This window comes from Falco peregrinus, chromosome 9 (assembly GCF_023634155.1).
Source record: "Falco peregrinus isolate bFalPer1 chromosome 9, bFalPer1.pri, whole genome shotgun sequence".
NCBI classification, from domain to species: domain Eukaryota; kingdom Metazoa; phylum Chordata; class Aves; order Falconiformes; family Falconidae; genus Falco; species Falco peregrinus.
The window spans coordinates 31,094,079-31,113,345 of record NC_073729.1 but is presented as its reverse complement, the minus strand read 5'-3'; the positions used below and the strand labels follow the sequence as shown (position 1 = coordinate 31,113,345).

Genomic DNA, 19,267 nt, shown 5'->3' with positions numbered 1-19,267 from the left:
CCACGGTAACTGTCTGTACAAACAAAAAACAAGGAAGCCTTCCAGAACAAGCATGGCCCCAGGCATACAGAACACCTGGTGGTTTGGCATACCATGAGAAAACTTAGATAAACAGTTCTAAAAGTATTCTGGGACCAGGGAGAGTATTCCCAGAATCTCATGTGGCACTTAAAATGGGATCTTGTGCCATACCTTTGCGTCTAGGGAGGTAAAAGTCCCACTTCCACAGGGGGAGGTGGCCACACTCTTCATGGCGAGTACAGCAGGCTGTCAACCCAACGGCTGGTCTGTTTTACCTGTAGTGGAAGGAGGGCTTGGCTGGAAGCCAGCTAAACAGGACGGATGCTAAATACCAAAAGATAACCATTTTAAGTCAAAAAACCCCAAAACATCCAAACCCCAAAGTGAATCTGGCCAAGCCAAAGCAATCTGTAGACTCTTTTATGGTGCTTTTATGATTACCATTACTGTTTAACGTTTATAGTGTAGTAGTGGTGACAAACAGATCTGAAAACTCACTGTGCAAACTAGCTACTGTGCAAATATGGATACAGTCAGGATGTCTTTGGAGTCATTTTCATTGGTACACACATGATTTGCAAAAAAAACCCCAGCTCAAATTACCTCCTGAAACCTTCCTTCAAGATGCGTATTAATGTCAGTAGACTTTCCAGGACTTGTGGTGCAATCAGATATTGGAGAGTGGTTGGATTTTGAAGTGGTCAGCTTTTCAAAGGGGACAAAGTGCTTATCCATCAGCAAACAAAATAAATAAGGCAAAAGCTAAGGCCAGCCTTAGACCATCCATGCATCTGCCAGCTCACGGGGCTGAGCTGATTTCACCGCAGTGGAACTTTGCCAGGCTAAAACAAAGAAACCACAGAACCTATGGGCAGCCACTGCAAGGAGGCGGAGGCTGTTCAAGACGTGTCGGGTATATACCCCCCCCCCCCCCCCCCCCCCCCCCCCCCAGGATCGCAGGCTACATGCTCCCAGAGTGCCCAGGTGTTGGAACTGCATAGTGCAAATCACAGTACAGGGAAATGAGTTACAAGAGATCAGCACACCGTGAAAAAAACTAACAAGAAACAAAAAGGCTAGAGCAGCTGATAAATGCCTTAGGTGCAAAGGGTTGATTAATACAAACAAAACCAAATCTAAGGATTTTGAAAGAGAAGGAAAAAGGAAGAAAAAGACGACAGTGTTAAGTTCCAATTAATGTTCTTGCTGTATTTAAATTAGATATTACATACTGGCGATGGCTGAAGAAAGCTAAGAACTTCCTTGCCCAATTTAAAACTTTTGTACTTGTTCCTAAGACTTCAGAATTCAGTAATATTCCAGACAGTATGTATTTTCTAATGATTCTCATGTGAGACAACTAATTTTTCTATTCCTAGCAGCAGGGATACTGGACAAATAACTGAGCTGAACCTGTGCCTCAGTTTCTCTTTCCACAAAATGGGGGGATATCACTTTTTGTAAAGCACTTACAGACGTTTGGATCAAGTGCAAGTTAAGTGCGTAAATGTAAAACACAGTTACTTATATTAAATCATTCACTAAGCTAGCCTGTATGTTGCTATTTTCTCCCCACCCCAAGCTCATAAAGGAACATTCTGAAAAAAACCAGTATCTTGAACGATCAATAACCAAGTTACCCATAAAGTCTGTATTTCATAAAAGATCATTCAGCTTACTGCTAGTGGGGGATGGAAAGCAGGATTTGTCAGGGAGGAACATGTTAGGGGATAAATTTCCCCTCCCCTGTACAAAGTTCAGGTTTCCCTGAATTTTGGAGCTGAGAGAAAGGCCTCTCATGAACTGTATCCTGCTGGGGCCGCATAGAAGATACCCATCCAAACCTAGATGGTGAGCACAAAAGAATAAAACCTCTTTATACATGTTTTACTAACAGAGGGACCTGTCCACTGTCTTAACACAAGGAAGGAATTTAGAAACCACAGAACATACTCATCAAAAAGAGGGTAAGCAGCAAAGCCACTGGGGTTTGTGTTGTTCCTTCTCCTTCCTGCAGGTATGTGGACAAGTGCATGTTTTATTCAGTTGGTTTGCACTGGTAAAGCTCTGGGGAAAATCTAGACTGTATCCTGGGTTCTGAAGGTGAACACACTAAGATCACAGTGTAGCCAAGAAGAAAAAATAGGTAGCATTTTCTTACTGTAGTTGGTATCTGGCCCTTCTTTTTACATCAGAGAAAATTCTAGACTTAGAAGGAGAGCACAGTCACTTACTCAGAGTGTGTGTCACAAATACAGGTCCTCACAGCCATAACGCAAGTGAAATACCTACCTCTCCTCAGGAGATGGTTTCATGTCTCTGAGCAGAGCTGAGAAATTCTCTACTGGACATAAAGCTTGACCATGTCACACTTCAGTGGGACAGTCACACTTTGTATCATGACAATGGGGGTAATACATCACCTTCACCCCCCCTGTTTTGCTGACTGTAGCTAGCAAGGTCCGCTGTCCATTTCCACATGCAGATCTGATTTGGAATGGGATGTGACTGATGTTGTTGCCTTTTCATCCTGATCCTATGCACACATAATAGCCAGCCCTGCACATTGGGACGGAGCCCCAGCCTTCACCAGTGCTATTCAGAACAGATCAAAATGCTGACCTCTGAGCCGTATTAATTTCTTGACCAAGACTCCTGATTTCTTTACATTCTAAAGAACTTACACTGAAGCGGTGGGTTGGGGGTTTGGTTCCCTCTGTTGTCGGTTGACCAGCAGTGCTCACATCTGTGTGCCCAAGGTAGATTGTCATCAATGACACAACCTTGTGACAAGGCTTTGATGGTCTCCTCTACTGAGGAGAACTGAAATCTAATTCCGCTATTATAGTCTGCCTCCCCTGGTCTACTGGATCTAAACCAGAAAACGCTTTCACCAAAAATGACCTTGGAAAAAAACATTCTTCCTTTATCCGGTCAAGAGAAAAGCTAGAAAACCAATAAAATTTTTGGAATGAACCATCACTAGGACACTTTCCAGAGGCCAAATGTGCACAGATGTTACACATCTGCACAACCCAGTCAGCCAGCCCTTCCAGCAATATCTACTTGTTGATAAAGTACTACAATTACAAAACCAGCTTAAATGATGGAGTTTGTTCTCTTTGATCAGGTTTCACTGCTTTGTTCTAGCTGGTTGTTCAGAAGTCTTCCACATACATGGACATTTCTGTGGGATTATTTTCTGCTTCATTGAAAGACTCCATTTTCAAACTGATGGGACACCTCCTTTTCTTTCTACTGTGCATTATTCCCAAAGCGGGAAGTGATCTGAGTGAACAAACAAGCAATATCATTTTTTCTGGGAGGAGACCAAAGAACTGGTGGCTAGACACTTAAAGTTTCTCCAAGCAGAATTGAAACTAGCATTATCACTGGACATCAGATCAGAACGGCATTCTGATTCATGCCTCCATGCTCTAATTTAGCCCCCTCTGTCTCAGATTAATACAGTAATTGCCATTCTGCAGCAGAATCTCATGAAGGGATGTTTTCTACCACCGATGCATCTAGCAAGCATTCACACAGTGCCACAGAACTGTGGGCTGCGGGGTATGAGGCAGAAGATGGAGGATAGCAAGGCCAAGCCTGGCAATTTGCTAGAACTTCATTTCATTCTTTCCAGAAAGGCCCATGCTGAGCACATAGCATTGTACTTTAAAGGCTGACATGATTCTTATCATAGGCAGACATGACCTTCCACACAAAGGACTTTTCCAACTTCCTACACATTGATTTTGATTGGAAAATGTAAGATTTTATATCCTTTGCAAAATCCATTTGTTACCATTAACCCCGATAACCCTGGCCCACCTTAGGACACGCAGCCATGCCAGCACACTTCTGGAACTCACAGACGTCTTGTCACAGGGAGATCCAAGCTTAATTACTCATGGACAAAGTATAGCATCTTTGTGCCCAAACCTTGGAAGCAGTATTTTACACATGTGTAGGAGTTCCTAGCGGAATTCACTGGGATTGAATAGCTCAGGCACTTTGCAAAGTTCTGTTCTGTTTTACCCTAGCCCACAAAAAACAGGCACACAAATTTAAGTTCAGAGGCTGGGGTTTAGACCTGGTGAGCTGTAAGAATAACAGTTTGAAAACTGTCAGTGTTCAAAGGGTAGGAACTACCTGAAAAACAAGTTAAAAAAGGCAGTATCAAGAGTTTCATCCCATGTTAGCGCAGAGCTATGTGTTGGCAGGTGGCCCATATGGGTCTTAGGCTGGCTTTCCGATAAGGCAGCAGGGAGGAGAATGGGGGAGACTTGCACTGGTGTACCAGAAGTAGAACTGGCTGGAAAAAAGAAGCTGCACAGATAAATGCGACCAGCAACCCCTTGTTCTGCTAAGATGCCTGAAGCCAAGGCTGCCTGAAAGGGAGAAGCTATAGACCCACTCCAGAACAAAGAAGTGAAAAGGCCTCGGGGTGGGTCATGCCTCGTGAAAATGACAATGTATTTTTAAGCTAAACAAAAAAAAAAAAAAAAAAAAGGAAAGAAAAAGGAACAAGGAAAAGTCAGTCCACCCACTCAGCCATACTTTCACACAAAATACAGCATAGAGACAGGGGCAAAACATATTTATTTTTAGTGCTGCTGTTTGCTTATAAACTGCAGCTCCCCCAGATATGGGGTCACTGAGGTAAGAGACTGGTTACATACTTTCAGCAAAGTCCCTATCCACCTGAAACTTGTTTCCCTCCTGGGTCCTGACATGAGCACAAAGTTCAGAGATTTAGAAAGACTGAAATTCTCTCCTTTCTCCAAAGGGCCTAACCTCAGTGTCCAGAGGATCTGACAGACATCCCCATCTAAACAGAAGTAAGCAGGACCTGTAGTTCTGGATTTATTGGGACCTTCAACATAAAATGGATAGGGGTTAAATCCAAACGAACAATGAAACCCTACTGACACTTAGGGATGCAGAATGAAAAATCTCCTCTCGTGTATCTTTTAGTGTTCAGGTTAGACAGTCTGGAGAGGGACTCACTACAGAATTGAGATGAGATGGTCTTCAGTTCCCAGAACATCAGGGATCCTTGGAGGAAAGAGGAGGTTCCTCAGGTGTCACAGAGGTTTTGCCTGAATTCCAGAATTATAATAAATGCCATGGAGGATTCTGAGAGAAGTAAGCTGAAATGTAACAGGTCAGACCTCAGTATAAAGAGCAGATTACACTCTAACCAGTGCTGCCACATTTAGGACACATGAATGTATGGTTATAAGAGAGAAAAGGAGGGAGGCCATAGCTGCCCTAACAATCAGTGCTGCGCCCAGAGGAACAGACATAAGCATGGGGAAAAGATGATTTGATAGACCCTTACCAACACTAGAGTGTGAACATACAACACGGTGCCTTCCTCATGCTCAGCCTTCCCCACCCACTGGAATGGTGACCCACAGTCTCAGCCAAGAAACTCAGATGCATGTGTGGCAGCATTCACTAAGTCACAGGCTGGGTACAGTTGCTCTTCCTTCTCCTTTTCATCTGCTGGAGGCCCCTGCCTTCACCAAGAAGCCTTTTCCTTCCCTGGTTTTCTGAGTTGCTGACCTAATGTTTTCCTTTTTTTTTCACCCCAGTGAAAATATAGTGGAGCGGAGCAGCCCAAGCCTGACCATGGGGAAGAGTGGTGGGCGTATTACCAGAACCCTCTGTGAGACTCAGACAGTTCCCCCATGACCATGATTCTCCTGAGTGGTAGTTTCCAAGGGAATAGAGAAAGCCAGGCAATGAGGAGGGGGGATTAATGATGAATATTGGATTCGAAGAGTCTGCATGACTTCAGTGTCTCTGAATGTCAAACCTAAGGGAAGGGAGAGGGAAGGAGAGGGAAGATGTACTGCAGGCTGCTACCATTTGCCAAGGAAAAAGGTTCTGCCTGGAGCAGGAAGAATTCCCCTAAGGATGAAGAAAACAGCTTACCTGTAGGAGATCTTAAACCCAATTAATGTGTGCTCACCTCAGTGCTACTGCCTCTCAATGCTTCAGATACATAAAAGGGAGGGGGGGAAAGGCAAGGTGTGTCTGTCAAAACTGCTGGTGCTGTGCCCAGCAGAATGGATTGGAGCACAAAGACCACAGGACTGGAAAGTATTCCTGTGTTGCTGAGTCAGGCTCCTGCTATTACTGGTAGGCACAACGTGAGGTGCTAGCTGTAGGCTAGTCCTGCATGTCCAACTTTAGTCCTATATATATATGCTCCTCCTATATGCTCTTAGGAGGTCAGGTAGTGGTCAGGTACAATGACACCGCTGCTTTCCTTTGAGCCCCGCAACATGAGTGGCTAATGCACAGGGCAAGGAGGAAGAATAAGGTGGAAATGCCAGCCATGAGAGTTGGTCCAAAAAAGTTGGAAATCACATCCAGGTCAATTTCTAATTTTAGTCACTTTCTGAGGCCAACAAACACAACATACTATTCTGCTCACCAAACCACAAACTTAGGAAGTGGCTAAATTCTGAGGGGTATGAGACTGCTCTCATCTGTGCATAAGCAATCACATGCACACCAGAGACACCGACTGGGCGGTGGCTTCTCTGAAGGAACAGCACCAGCCTGTGTAACTTACCACGGGCTCATCCCTTCTCCTCCCTGCTGCTGAAGCTTCAGAGTAGGCCATGAGTAGCAGATAGCTCTTACTTGTTTACCTTCCCTTTTGTCATCCTTCAGAACAGTGGGAGGCAGGCCACAAACTCGTCACCTTTGCCAATAAAGGGCTCTAGAGTGCTAACGACCTTGGGGCCCAGCTGATCTGGATCGGACTGGAATGAGCCAACTGGAGCAACTGGGAAAGCTTATATGGCATCATCTATCATCTTCGGCTTGGGTTTGTTCTGAGCCAAAGTTATGCAAACAGCTCATGGTCTGAGGCCAGTGACAGACCATTACTCACAGGCTGGCCTCTCTCAGCACCCAAGTTTGAACTCTGCACTCATCACCTGCTCTGACAGCTCTTGTCGGTCAAATGGAGGAACACGTTATCGTAGGATACTACTGTAGGTAGAACCTGACAGAACTTACGGATTAGATGTATGCATGAGCATTAGAAACATCCTCAAGTCACTAAGGAGAGCTAAAAATATTACTGCTTTGCTGCGGTGCTTACCAAGATGTCTCAAGTCGGAGAGATACTTCCTCTTTCATACTGGAGCAGCTTCACGTTCACCACAGGGTAAAAGTAAGCACACAAGGCAAACCACAGCATAGGTGATATGCGGCAAGTTCACACCTCACCTTACCCCACCCCACAGCAACATATTCCCATCTCCATACCCTCAGAAATAATTATTTTTAATACCCCCTTAGGAAGTTTTAATAACACATTATGCTGTCTAGAAGAAGTTGATAATAGGGTGATCTATCTCTGGTTTAGTATGAAGAAAGCCTTTATGCTCAGTGTGTTCTGACTTTTTGAAAGCAATGACTACAAGGTTAAGTGGGACATTTCAGGCATCTTAGTCCCATCTTGCAGCAGTATTCCACGACCCCTAAAGAACTGCGGGATTCAAGGATCATTTTTTTTGTGGAGGCAACAGCTACTCCTAATTAATTCCCTGTGTGGATGCTAATTTAGAATCCACTTTGGAAATAAGTAAAATTAATTTGCATTACAACACTCATATCCTGGAAGAGTATCTGTGCCACTGAGGGATAGCGATCCATTTAAAATTCATACATAAGACTTCATCCAAATTAATGACTCTGTATAAACAAATCATTTTTATTCAGCCACAGGGAGGGGAAAAAAAAAAGAAGACAACTTGTTTCCCAGATCATTTTCATAGGTAACTTTAAACCCCTCCAGCCAGTGGGGCCTGCCAGGGCTGCGTGGGGCAGGCAAGCGCAGCACGGTCAGTGCAAACGTGTTGCCGGCTGCTGCTGCCGGCCCGGCCCTGGGCTCGGCGCGATGCCCTGTCGCGACTCCCGCCATTCCCACCGCCCCTCGCGGTGTCGGTATCACGACACCGCAGCCCCGGGCCCCTCCGTCTCGGTGGTGCCCCGCCAGCCCGGCGCGGCAGCACCCTCTCCCGTCCCCGCGCGGCCGCCGCAGCCCCGGGTGCCAGGGCCCGGCCCGTGGGCCGGTGGCTGCAGCCGAGGACTGGGCGGGCCGGGCTGGGCTGGGCCGAGCCGAACCGAGCCGGGCTGAGCCGAGCAGGGCCGAGCCGAGCCGAGCCGAGCCGAGTCCCCCAGCGGTGCCCGTCCCGGCGGCGGTGCGCACAGCCCCGCGCTGGCCTTTTTAGGGGATTTCCCTCGGCCCGGCTCCGCTCAGCTTCTTGTAACCAGAAACACATGACTGTGAGTGGTGAGGCGCTTACTGTTACTGCAATTAAGCCTGTTGGTAACTGAAACTGCATCACCTAATTGGAGCAGCACGAAAAGCAACTCCCTGCAACGCGACGCCCAGGGCTCGCCCGTCGCGCTCGGCTTCCAGCAAACGCGGCCTCTGCCTCAGAGGGAGGGCAGCGCGGCCCGGAGCGGGCGGGGGGAGGCAGCCCGGCCCGGGGCAGGGGGAGGCAGCCCGGCCCGCTGCCCCGTTCCCCTGCCCGCTCCGGGGCTCCCACCGAGGGGCTGCGCGCCCGCAGGGACCTGCTGCCGCGGGGCAGAGGGTCTTGCTCCAGCCTGCCCCGGTCCGCACCGCGCAGGCGGTGGGCTGCTCACAGCGGTGATGGTGGTGCTGCTGCAGCTAAACCTCAGCGTGGCCAGTCTGTGGAGCTGGGGCGGACGTGCAGGCGCACACCGCGCACGCTGCCGGCCGCTCCCAGTCCCGCCGCCGGCGGTCCCGTACCCGCACCGGCGCTCGCCCCCTGCCGCTGCCACCCACGCAGCGGCCGTGCGTGTTACTCACCGCAACGCACGAGTCACGCAGGAGTTGTGGGGCTTTTTGCACTTGCAGGCTGACATCCCCTCCCCCTCCAGACGTGGGAATCTGATGGTACATGTGCTTTCACTTTTGCATTCAACTGACCTACATTGTAAGCGGTCGCTTGGAATCACGTTGCTTTCCCAGCTGATTTTGAGTTCAGACTTTCAAAAACAAAACAGTGTCTTCATACTTTTCATGTCCCTGCTGATGCGGCACGCAGGCCATCATTCAGGCAATCCCTTTTACAGGAAACCTGCTGTTCTCGTTACACGGATCCTTGACATCAGTTCTGGCTTGGAGCCTGATCGTGATGAAAAAAATACTGGAGTGTGCTCGCAAGCATTCGCGTTATCACAAGGAAAGGAGGATAAGGAACAGTTAAATCCAAAATATGCTCAAACACAAAATTAATGGATTACGGCATCATCCAGTACTGCACACTCTACATCTACGGGATGGCTGGTTCCTGATGTTCACAGAACTGTGTGGAATGAACTGTTCATATAATCAGCTCATCTTGAGTCTGCACAATGGTTAAGTTACAATGAATAGTAAGTGAGTTAGTAATAAATTGAACAAATAGCTTGTTTGGTGACAGTCTGTAACTGCCATAGCTTGGAGCGCTGCGGCATTCCAGTGTAACTCCAGCACAATCTGGGAAGAAGAAAAAGGAAATGCATCTATTCAGCTGTGTATTATGTATTGCTCAGATCTGGCAATGCCCAACAGGAGATGGGAAGAAGAGTCTTAATTTTCAAGGAATGTTTTTCAAATCATTTGAAAATCTACCGAGTCTTGGAGCGCAGGCACATTTACATAGCAATTCTGCAGCGGTAGGGCTTCAAAGGCAGCCTCTCCAGGTGAGTAAGCCTGACATTAGCATGTGCAAACAGCACTCACACATACAAAACACAGGCCCAAGTTTTCAGAACCACGTTCATGCTTTTATGCAGCCAGTATGCACATAAAATTACTGTAATTGTGCTTCCATATGAAAGTATGTACCAACCCTTTAAATTTGTATAGAGATCACTGTTTAATTACCCGCGCTATGCTCTAATCTCACTTCAAGAAAAATTGTGCTATAACAGTATATTCAGGCATCTAAACACGTATGTGTACACTGCTTGTAAATGTGAGTATTAGCAGATGTATTCAGTGTATCCAAAGAAAGTAAAGAAGTCTGGGGTCTGCACAGGACTGCATATAAAAATTAAAATAAATTACTACCCAAATGGAGCCTGCTTTTACAAAATATTTATTGTAGGGAGAGAGTTATGTGCACTGCACTGCTCAACTTCTCTATCTTTTCTCTTTTTTTGGATGGTGAAATAAGAGCTGAAGTAGAAGTCACCATTTTTCTTGGCTGGGAAAACATCTCCAGAGCTCTGTAAGATAATTCTTACCTGCAATCACACACATACATACATAGAAGATAATTACTGTGGTTTGTACAGAAAACAAGGGACATTTCTGTACTTTTCTGTGAGTCCATAACAGCTTCACAATCATACAGAAACCCAATAACTGTTGATGTTATGTTTGGTAAGGCTGAAATTAGAAGATCACTTATTTCAAGAGATGACACTGATCCACCTAAACCACACTGTGGAAAGAATCCCTTATTTTAAACCCTGTAGCTGATGTTTGTGCATCTGAATATTAAACATTCACTTTCTTTACAATCTTTCATCCTTCTCATCTGAAGTGCTCACAAGCATTAAAGGTGCTTCATCCCACCTGGACAAAGTCACCATGGGCAATATTCTGAGCCTGTTCTCAGCACAGATAGGAATAGACTCCTGCTCTTGCAATGCAGTTCCCTGGGCTGCAGCTCCTCTCTTAATGCTCTTTGTTAGCTATTTAGGAATTGAAGGGAAAACCTGCCTTTCCAAAACTAGTTATACAGTTCCTACTTCTGAAACATAAGAAAAAATGCATTGTCCATACTGGTCAGCAATAAACCACAGCATGTGGAACCGATATCCTGCCTCCTGCCGTAACCCCACACCCAACAGTTCAGACATCCCCTCACTCAAGCACCTCTGCTATTGTGCAATGACATAGATGGGGAAAATAATTCTTTCTTAACTCTAGCAGTTGAACTCTTTGCACTCTGCAGCGTGAGACTGGATCATACTGTTCATTATCTTATCTTCCTCAACTACATGTTAGTAATGGTCTAAAAATTAGCCAGGCCTTCTGTAAAAATCCACCCACTCAGCTGGTACCTTTGACTCACTTGAATGGCAGTGTTGGGGTTGACACATTCAAAAACCCCCATATATCTCCCTAATGCAAAACCAAAGCACACACTTACAGAACCAGTTGGTCTGTACTCTGTGTTTGTACTTCACCCAGCACAACTGAGTACTGCTGAACAGCTGGGACTCATAAACACCATTAGAATACACACAAATAATTTAAATGCATGCTTAGGTGTATTGGAGGGTATTCTCCAGTCTCAGCGTTCAATCATATGACAATTTAACTTAGCAAGATGCTGACCACTCCCAATATGGAGCTCAGTCCTACAGACTTCACTGGGAGATAAAGATGGCTTGTGTTGTAGCAGCATGCAAAACCAATCTCTTTTTTCCAGAACTCTAAGCTGCAAACAAGTTCATTTCAAACCACAGCCCTTCAACTTCAGCAGATGCCCTCGCACTGAACAGGGAGCTCAAGCATAACATAACACTCCATACTCTGCAAAAAGCAAGTTGTTCTTTAGGCCCAGAAACTAAAACGTCAGCTCTGTCACTGGCAATTAAGTACAACAAGAATTTAAAAGAATTACTGCATTCAACGCAATTAAATAAAGAAAACATCTAAGAAACCAATGAGAATACAAAGTCTGACATCTTTTGTCTTGACAGCTGTTCTCCAAGTGTGTTCCCTGGTCCATCTTAAACTTTGTGGCGACATATACAACAGAAAAAAAGAAGATTGTTTACTTTGGACCTGATATTCAGGGCACTTGGAAAGCTCAAACACTTGGGCAAAAATACAACAGTGCATAAAAATAATGTAATTTCAGACAAAAAAAATGCAGCATCTGATTAGCCATTCAAAAGTATGGTTGCAGCAGTTACCACAAATCAATTATAGACAGCTTGGACCTCTAGAGGAGGAAAGGTTTTTCATCTCGCTCAGAGGTCCACACAAAGAGGTGACTAATATGCTAGAAAATCCTTGGGGTCCAGATGCAATGTGCAAAGATCAGCCAAAGGGTTTTCTCATGCATAGGAGAGATTCCTCTGGGTCAGGAATGAGGGGCTCACTGACAGTGGGCAGCTGGACATCAGACTTACTCTGTAGCCTTCAGCCTTCCTGGCTAAGCAGGACTTCTTTCTTTTACGGACCTGGCTAAAGTCTATGTGTAGAAGGGGACTCTGGCCCTTTCTTTCTTTCTGTTTGAAGTGAAGTTTCTACCTTATTAGACTCTCATTTAGCAAAAATAACAGTCTGAACAGGCTGAAAAACTGGTCTCTGGAATTGCCCCCAGGCCTCCAGGTAAGTCACACAAAAGGAATGGGTCTTCAGATTGCTTCACTTGGGACAAAGATACCCGTCATTAGCTGATGCTGAACAACACCCAAAACTGCTCTATGACTGATAAAGACGTACAATATGATAGGTGAGGGGAAAGGGCAGGGCCTGTGCTGTCCGGACAGGGCGTTGCTTGGTCCATGCTGCTTTCCTGTAACCCAAAGGGCTCCACTTCTCTTTTCGTTCTCATGGCTTTTGTCTAACAGGAAAGCTGCTTCGATGCCTTGTTTGGACACTGTGATTGCTGAGCGCAGGCCAGTTGCATAAGCTTCAAGGGTACCTCTAGTACCTTAATCTGCCCCCTTCCTCATTAGATGTGTGTTCATTGCCTCTTTTCCTTCCTCTTCTTCATTTCCTTGCTGTTGCAGAAGAACAAACACTAACTGAGTGGGGAAAGCGTCCAGAAAGGAACTTCAGACAGGGAAGGATCCAGTGGTCCCTCTGCTATGGGTAGCATTTACGGAACCTGCTGTTAATCAGAGATGAAGTTTCTCAGTGCAGTGTCACACATCCCCTGTTGCTGCCTATTACTTAATCTTTGCTTACTCAAATGTCACCCAGAATTGGGTAACAGCTTTCCTGAAGGTGACAGAAGCAAGGAAAAGATAGCACTTCAATGATAAAAATGAAAAGTTTATCAACAGGGACTTTGACCCACGTCCACTAATGAAAGAGAAAGAAGCGGTTGAGTAGGTTCTAGTGAACATGAACTGGATTCAGCAGAATTAGCTTGAGTTTTGCACAGGCTCAACCCTTTCACAGGATTGATCCTCCACTTGCCAGTCTGCTTCCTGAGGTCACTAGACACAAAAAAGCAGACTTCACAATTAAATGATGCCATTTTTTTCCGTGACTGGCCATTTTGGTGAGTTCCATTTTGGGACAGTTAGCTCGAGATGCAGAGCATCAGACAACCATGAGATAGGTAATTTTATCTCCCCAAAACTGCACTGAGAACAGGCTCAGTGGCCTGTTTCTTATCACTGGTGATAGCATTATGTTATTAAGGAGCAGTAAACAGCTGACATTCTTTGTGCTCTTGAGTGGAGATTAAAACTTTCCAAAAATGCTTTGACTTGCAGCATGTTATTAATCCACAAAAGTGCGCACGTACAAATCTTCCTGATCCAGTAGTTGTAGACTAGGAAGTTTCAGGACTTTCCTAGGTGACAAGGACATGCAAGGTAGAAGTGAATGTTGCCCTTATTCTATTTGATGTTGAAAATGGCAAACATATTTTCCAGATGAAGCATTAATTTGTGGACCTATATTGCAAATCCCAGTATTATTTCCACCAAAGTCATACTTCTGGTTTGCCAAATGAATTTCATCAAGAGAGTGGGGAAGTACAAAGACAAACATTAAAACATCTAGAAAGCAGTAACATGCACTTCCCTGTGTAGGTTTGGAAGAAGAAGAGCAACAGAAAACCAAACCAAAACAAAGTCATTGAAATCCTAACTGGAATCCTTTGGGACTCTCTGCTGCTGCCTGCTCTTTTGAGATTTTCTGTTTACAATCTGACCTTTTTTTTAGCTTCCTTAGCTCTTTTAATATCAAGAAACTGAGCTCTCAGAAACAGTTAGCATTGAGAAGCTAGAGAGCAGCATGTTAGAAAAAAGGATGGAAGGAGATACACTCCATGCAGTTCTACTGTGGCTTTGCGTGCCCCATTTACTGTTCTTCTCCAGCTTTATTGGCTCAGCTGTCCACACGTAAGGAATGCTGTTTTGCCTAGTATAACTGATTTCCACAGAGAAGATGGATATTATGCTCTCCTGTGGTGACTTTACTGCTAATTTTGTGTCTTTTAGTAAAAGAAGAAAAGCCTATTCTGACAATATGAGTTCCCACTTTATAAATTTAGAAGAAAACTGTTTATCACAAGGTTTTCCAGCACAACACTTTACAGAAATGTACTAGAATGCTAAGGAAAATTAAGTACATGAGGTGCACACCCACTAAGAACACAAGCAAAATTTCATTCTTGATCTGGAAACACATGAAGAAAATGCTGCACTAACTAGTATAATGGTTTGAAGGCCATGTTAGCTCCTCCGTGGCAGCAACAGCACATTAGAAATTGAATGGCACATTTCCGTATGTACACACACAAAGGAAAATGACTGCCATCAGGTCCAGCCTCAAATGGCTAATCCTCTCCTGCAAAGCCCTCGACAACAAATAATCCGTGCCAATTTCCTTGCATCCCTGTACATGAACTCTTCTCTATTTTACATTCTATTTTATACAACAGCCTCGTCTGGCAAGAAAACAGCACGTTTAAAATAAAAAAGAAGGGGTGAATTTTGAACAGATGTGACAGAAAACATCGGAATGGGGTTCTTTCTTCAAGCCAACATCCTCAGTGGTCTTTGAGGAAGTGGGGAAAGTACATCTTTACTCTCAGGAAGACTATGGAAAGGGAAACATTGAAGGCATCTCTTCTCAAGACTAAGAGTAGTAAACTCTGCTGTGTAGAATAGCCCTTTGGCTGCCAGCAGCTCTAGGCAGAAGAGGGAAGCATTTAAAAGCACATAGCTTTTGGTTCCTTACACTTATTCATCCAGACTGTCTTCCCAAGCTTTAGAATTTATAGAGTCTTATAGTGGTTTTTATTAGCAAACTTGGGAATAGTGCGTTGTATAGAAGCCAAAGCCACAGTAGAATAAAATAAGTCTTACCAACAGGAGTAAATATGAAGTACCCCTACAAGCCAGACCCATCTCAGAGCAGCTGCTTGTTATTTTTCTTTGGCATGTATTTTTTTGGATATGAGACACCTTCATCTTCCTAACCCCAAACAGACAGAAGAACAGAACACACTGTGCCTATTGTGGGCCAGATCCTCTGCTGACACAAATCAGATTCTCTCCATTGAAACCAATGGAGCTGTTGTGGCTGATTGATAGAGATTTGGACTCAGATCTCTTTTACCAGCCTCTCACACATCTAAGATATGGCTTCCCTTAACAGATTTCCCTATGCTTCACAAAATAACACAGGTCTGGACAGAAAGAGTTTACAGTCTACAAGGAGGCAGGATCAGTTGATAATGAGGATACTAGACAAGGGCCGGTGGGATTTTAAATTAATTTTCAGATTTAGAACAGATTTTTCCAACATTCAAGACTCTAGGAAGACAGCAGTTGGCAATATAACTTGGAATCCAATAAAACTAATCCTTCAATAATGTATGTCTCACCAACAGATTTGGGTTGAATCAGTATTGCCTTTACTTTACAATTAGAGAACAACAAAATGAGACCATAATGTATAAACTTGTTATTTCCTGTATAAACAGGTAGCTTTTTTGTCTCAACTTCAGTATAAAGACATCCTAGGTTTAAAGATACAGTGTGCAGATACATTTGTTAATACATTTGCAGATACAGTTGGTCAAGGAGGAAGCTGTCAGATTGTTTCCATTTTTATTATTGCTTTTGAAAACACCGAAATCTTGCTTAAACAGAAGTCAGGCCTGACTTTCAGCCACTGAGACCCATGCTGCCAAGAACATGAGAAGAGCGAGCTCTATTTAAGGACAGATGCAAGGTCTGACATCTTTTGGCCTAGAAAACAGACTGGAAGAAATAGTAAGAGGAAACCTTGCTCATCCCAAAAGCTATGGTAGCTTTTATGAATGTCTGTTCAGGAGTTGAGCGAGGTCTGTTGCTGTGCTGCAATCATTCTGGCAGGATCTTGGCAGCATTTCCAAAGCTATTAATTAGCAGATTACTCATCAGTGGAGCTAGGGCATCCTGTAAACTGATGCCCCATTGACCCTGCTGAATTAATTTTCCATAAATAAAATGCAAACCTTACAGATTTTATTTGTCTCCATAGGACAGATTATTTTTTTCTTAATTTTCAGTTAAATCAACTATCTCAAATAGTATAAAAACACCTGCTCAGCACTTTGCAAGCAAAATAGCCTGAGAGTGGCTCTTACATAGAGTCTTCCATAGCACATGTGTATCACTGAAACAAAGTGTATTAAATACTCAGGTAAACATATCAATGCATTTGCAGGCTTCTGTAACTTGCTTGCAGCCTTGAACATTAGAGTTGAGTTTGTTTAGAAGGGAAATGTTGACCAGGACACTGGGATTTACTCCCTGTTTATTTAAAAAGTAAAAAAGGAATTTTAACTTCTACCTGGTGGGCAGGTGGATTGATCTTGCATTAGCAGAGCATCTGCCGAATAGCACACACAGCTGGGCAGCACACTCATTTTACCATGTTGTGAATGCAGCACAGGATACAAAGCTGAGGAAAATTTCACTTATATAACTGGTGGTTAATTCTGTGCCAACGGTAATTAGCTTCTGTAAAGACTTTATAACAAGAAACCACAAAACAGTTTTATTCTGATGAAACTGATGGGAAAAACCCATGTGCGTCTGTCCATGGGGTGTGAGCTCCAAGGCTTGGCAAGAAAATTGAGATGCAGGCTTTCAGGCCAAAGGCAAAAGAATGCTTCACTGAGCTACAGAGCAGCTTTCTTTTTAATGCTTATTTGTATCACAGCAGCATCTCTAGTCCTAGTCAAGGATCGGGGCTGCTGCTGTTATGAATGAAACAGCTAAACCAAGGTAGGAACTTGCTCCCCAGCATGCATCGTGTAGGGCCCTAATTTGGCCAACACTTGACACTTAAGCTAAATCTTTAGCATATTTATGCCAATATATAATAATATTAGTAGTAATATATATTACTATATATATTATATATTATATATTATATATTATATATATAGTAATAAAATCAGCTGAAATTTTACAGGATTAGGGTCTTAGGCAATTATCACTAAAACCAGGGCAGTAATTAATTGTATTGATCTTAAAGGAGCAGAGAGAGTATGCTTAGCTCTGCAGGTGGGACTAGCTTTATGAATTTCATCCATTTATAGAACTAGAGAAACTCTTCTTAGTTTGTAGCAGAAAGGCTTGGATTAACATCTGCATTCATATCAGAAGTATGTTGCAATAGGGATTCTGTCCCATTCTCTTTCTGGTAACGCACAGAAGCCGCTGTCAAAGGGGCTCACTGACTAAGCACTGGGCAAATACCGAGCTCCTCATTTTACAGTGGAAACAGATAACGGGAAAGAAGGGAAAGGAGCCATGAAGTTAACTCTGGCTAGCCACATGTGGGCATACACCAGATGGACACTGGAAACAGAGACCAGGTCACCTACATCACGGTTGTCATTAAAACACCTCAATAGCTGATTTTACAACACAAGATGAGGACATAAAAATGCTTCATATAATCCAGGTTTCTTGGAGAAAGCTTACTGAAAACCAGATTCTTGCCAGACTTAGGGAGGAGAGCTCAAAAGCACTTTGGATAGGGGAGAATCAACATGACCAAGGCTGGAAATTCCCAGTAGAGGAAGCCACTTCAGGAAGCGAGTATGACTGAGCTGCAGTGGGGAAGAAACTCTACTCTTATGGTTGCACTACGGGAGGATTGCACAAGCAGCGTGCTCCTCTTGTGACTGTGCTAGAGGCAGTGCTCACACACAGCCATCTCTGGCAGGGTGCTGCCTCAGTACTCGTTACAGGATGAAACAGTGGAGTTTTATTGCCGCTGCCTCCAAGAAACCACGTTCTTCGAATTCGTTCCCTCTCAGCCTTGACAGTGTGGCAATCTACGCTGCCTTTTGTAAAAGATAGTATGTTAACCAATCTACTGCTTATTGGGTAAAACACCAGCCCTCCCTTCTGCTCCCTCAACTCACCTCTCTTCAAGGATATGAGGTCTATACGAGCACTGCAAAGGACAAAACCCAAGTGCCAGGCTGGTTGGTAGCAAGGCACTGAATAACAAATTAATAACATCAAAGTTCATTATTTTCAGTCCTATAACATAGAGTAACAATCTGCCGCACTAAAGAAAAGGATGCTGAGGTTCCCTAAACAGACCATCCTGTAAAGACAAAAGTGCAAGAGTAGCTGGTTTCTTTAAAGTATTGTGCCTTTGAATGTATATATGAATCAAAAAAGGGGGAAGGAGTAATTACAGCATGTGCCGATTTACCTGTGCTAGGCTAATACAGCTTGGTAACAATAGCAGCAAAAATGTGCCAATGTGGATTTAACAGCCACAGTGTGTATGCAGAGTCTTTCAGAGTTTGTAATCTGGTTACTAGCATGTTTAAGACCTCTCAAATGCCTCTCTGTGGTTTTATTATTCATGCTAATTAGGTTAAGCTCACAGATATTTTTGCACATGCTGCAAGCTCACCTTCATTTTCCTGGGTGGAGCATGTGTATGCAGGGGAAGGTATGAACAGATATCCTAAGTTTCTCCCAAAGGGCAGATGGGACAGGCTACTTCATCCCAGCAGTGCACAAGTAAGGAGTTTAGCAGTTCCATGATGGAGTAGCATGCAGTAGTTACCATCTCGTAATTTCAGGGAACAAGTCCTGGCATTGTACAAAAGAAAAATCTTAACTGAAACTTGTAATAACTTTCCCATAACTCCTGGATATATGCATCTATCTTAATAAAAAAAAGGAAGTGGGCAGTGTGGTAAAGTAAATGTATGATTAACTACTCAGAAGATGTGGGTTCAGTACTTGTTTTTTCCTGACCAAGCTCTATCACCAGCTCTGTCATCCTATTCAAATTATTTCCCTTACTTCTACTTTTGTTTCTTTTTCAATGTTTCTATTTCATTCATTCATGCTGTATTTTCTCTTCATATGTTTTGAACAGTACATAGCAACAGAGTTCCAGGCTCAGTCTGAGATTTTGGGCACGACTGCAGTAGAAATGAACAGTAATTCAAATCTGATATTGTTG

General features: G+C 44.0%; 1 long non-coding RNA gene across 15 annotated transcripts in view; it reads right to left on the bottom strand.

Moving 5' to 3' along the window:
* The window catches only part of LOC114011706 (uncharacterized), a 153,646-nt gene that overhangs the window by 38,194 nt on the left and 96,185 nt on the right, over positions 1 to 19,267 (bottom strand). The window contains exon 1 of one of the 15 annotated variants that reach the window (XR_003553753.2): positions 8,888 to 10,122. The exons of 10 other annotated variants lie outside the window; for them this stretch is intronic. This is a non-coding gene — a long non-coding RNA (uncharacterized LOC114011706). Of the gene's footprint in view, positions 1 to 8,887; positions 10,123 to 19,267 lie in introns of those variants that run through there. 4 more of the 15 variants (XR_003553754.2, XR_008748655.1, XR_003553752.1 and 1 more) reach the window with 4 other exon arrangements.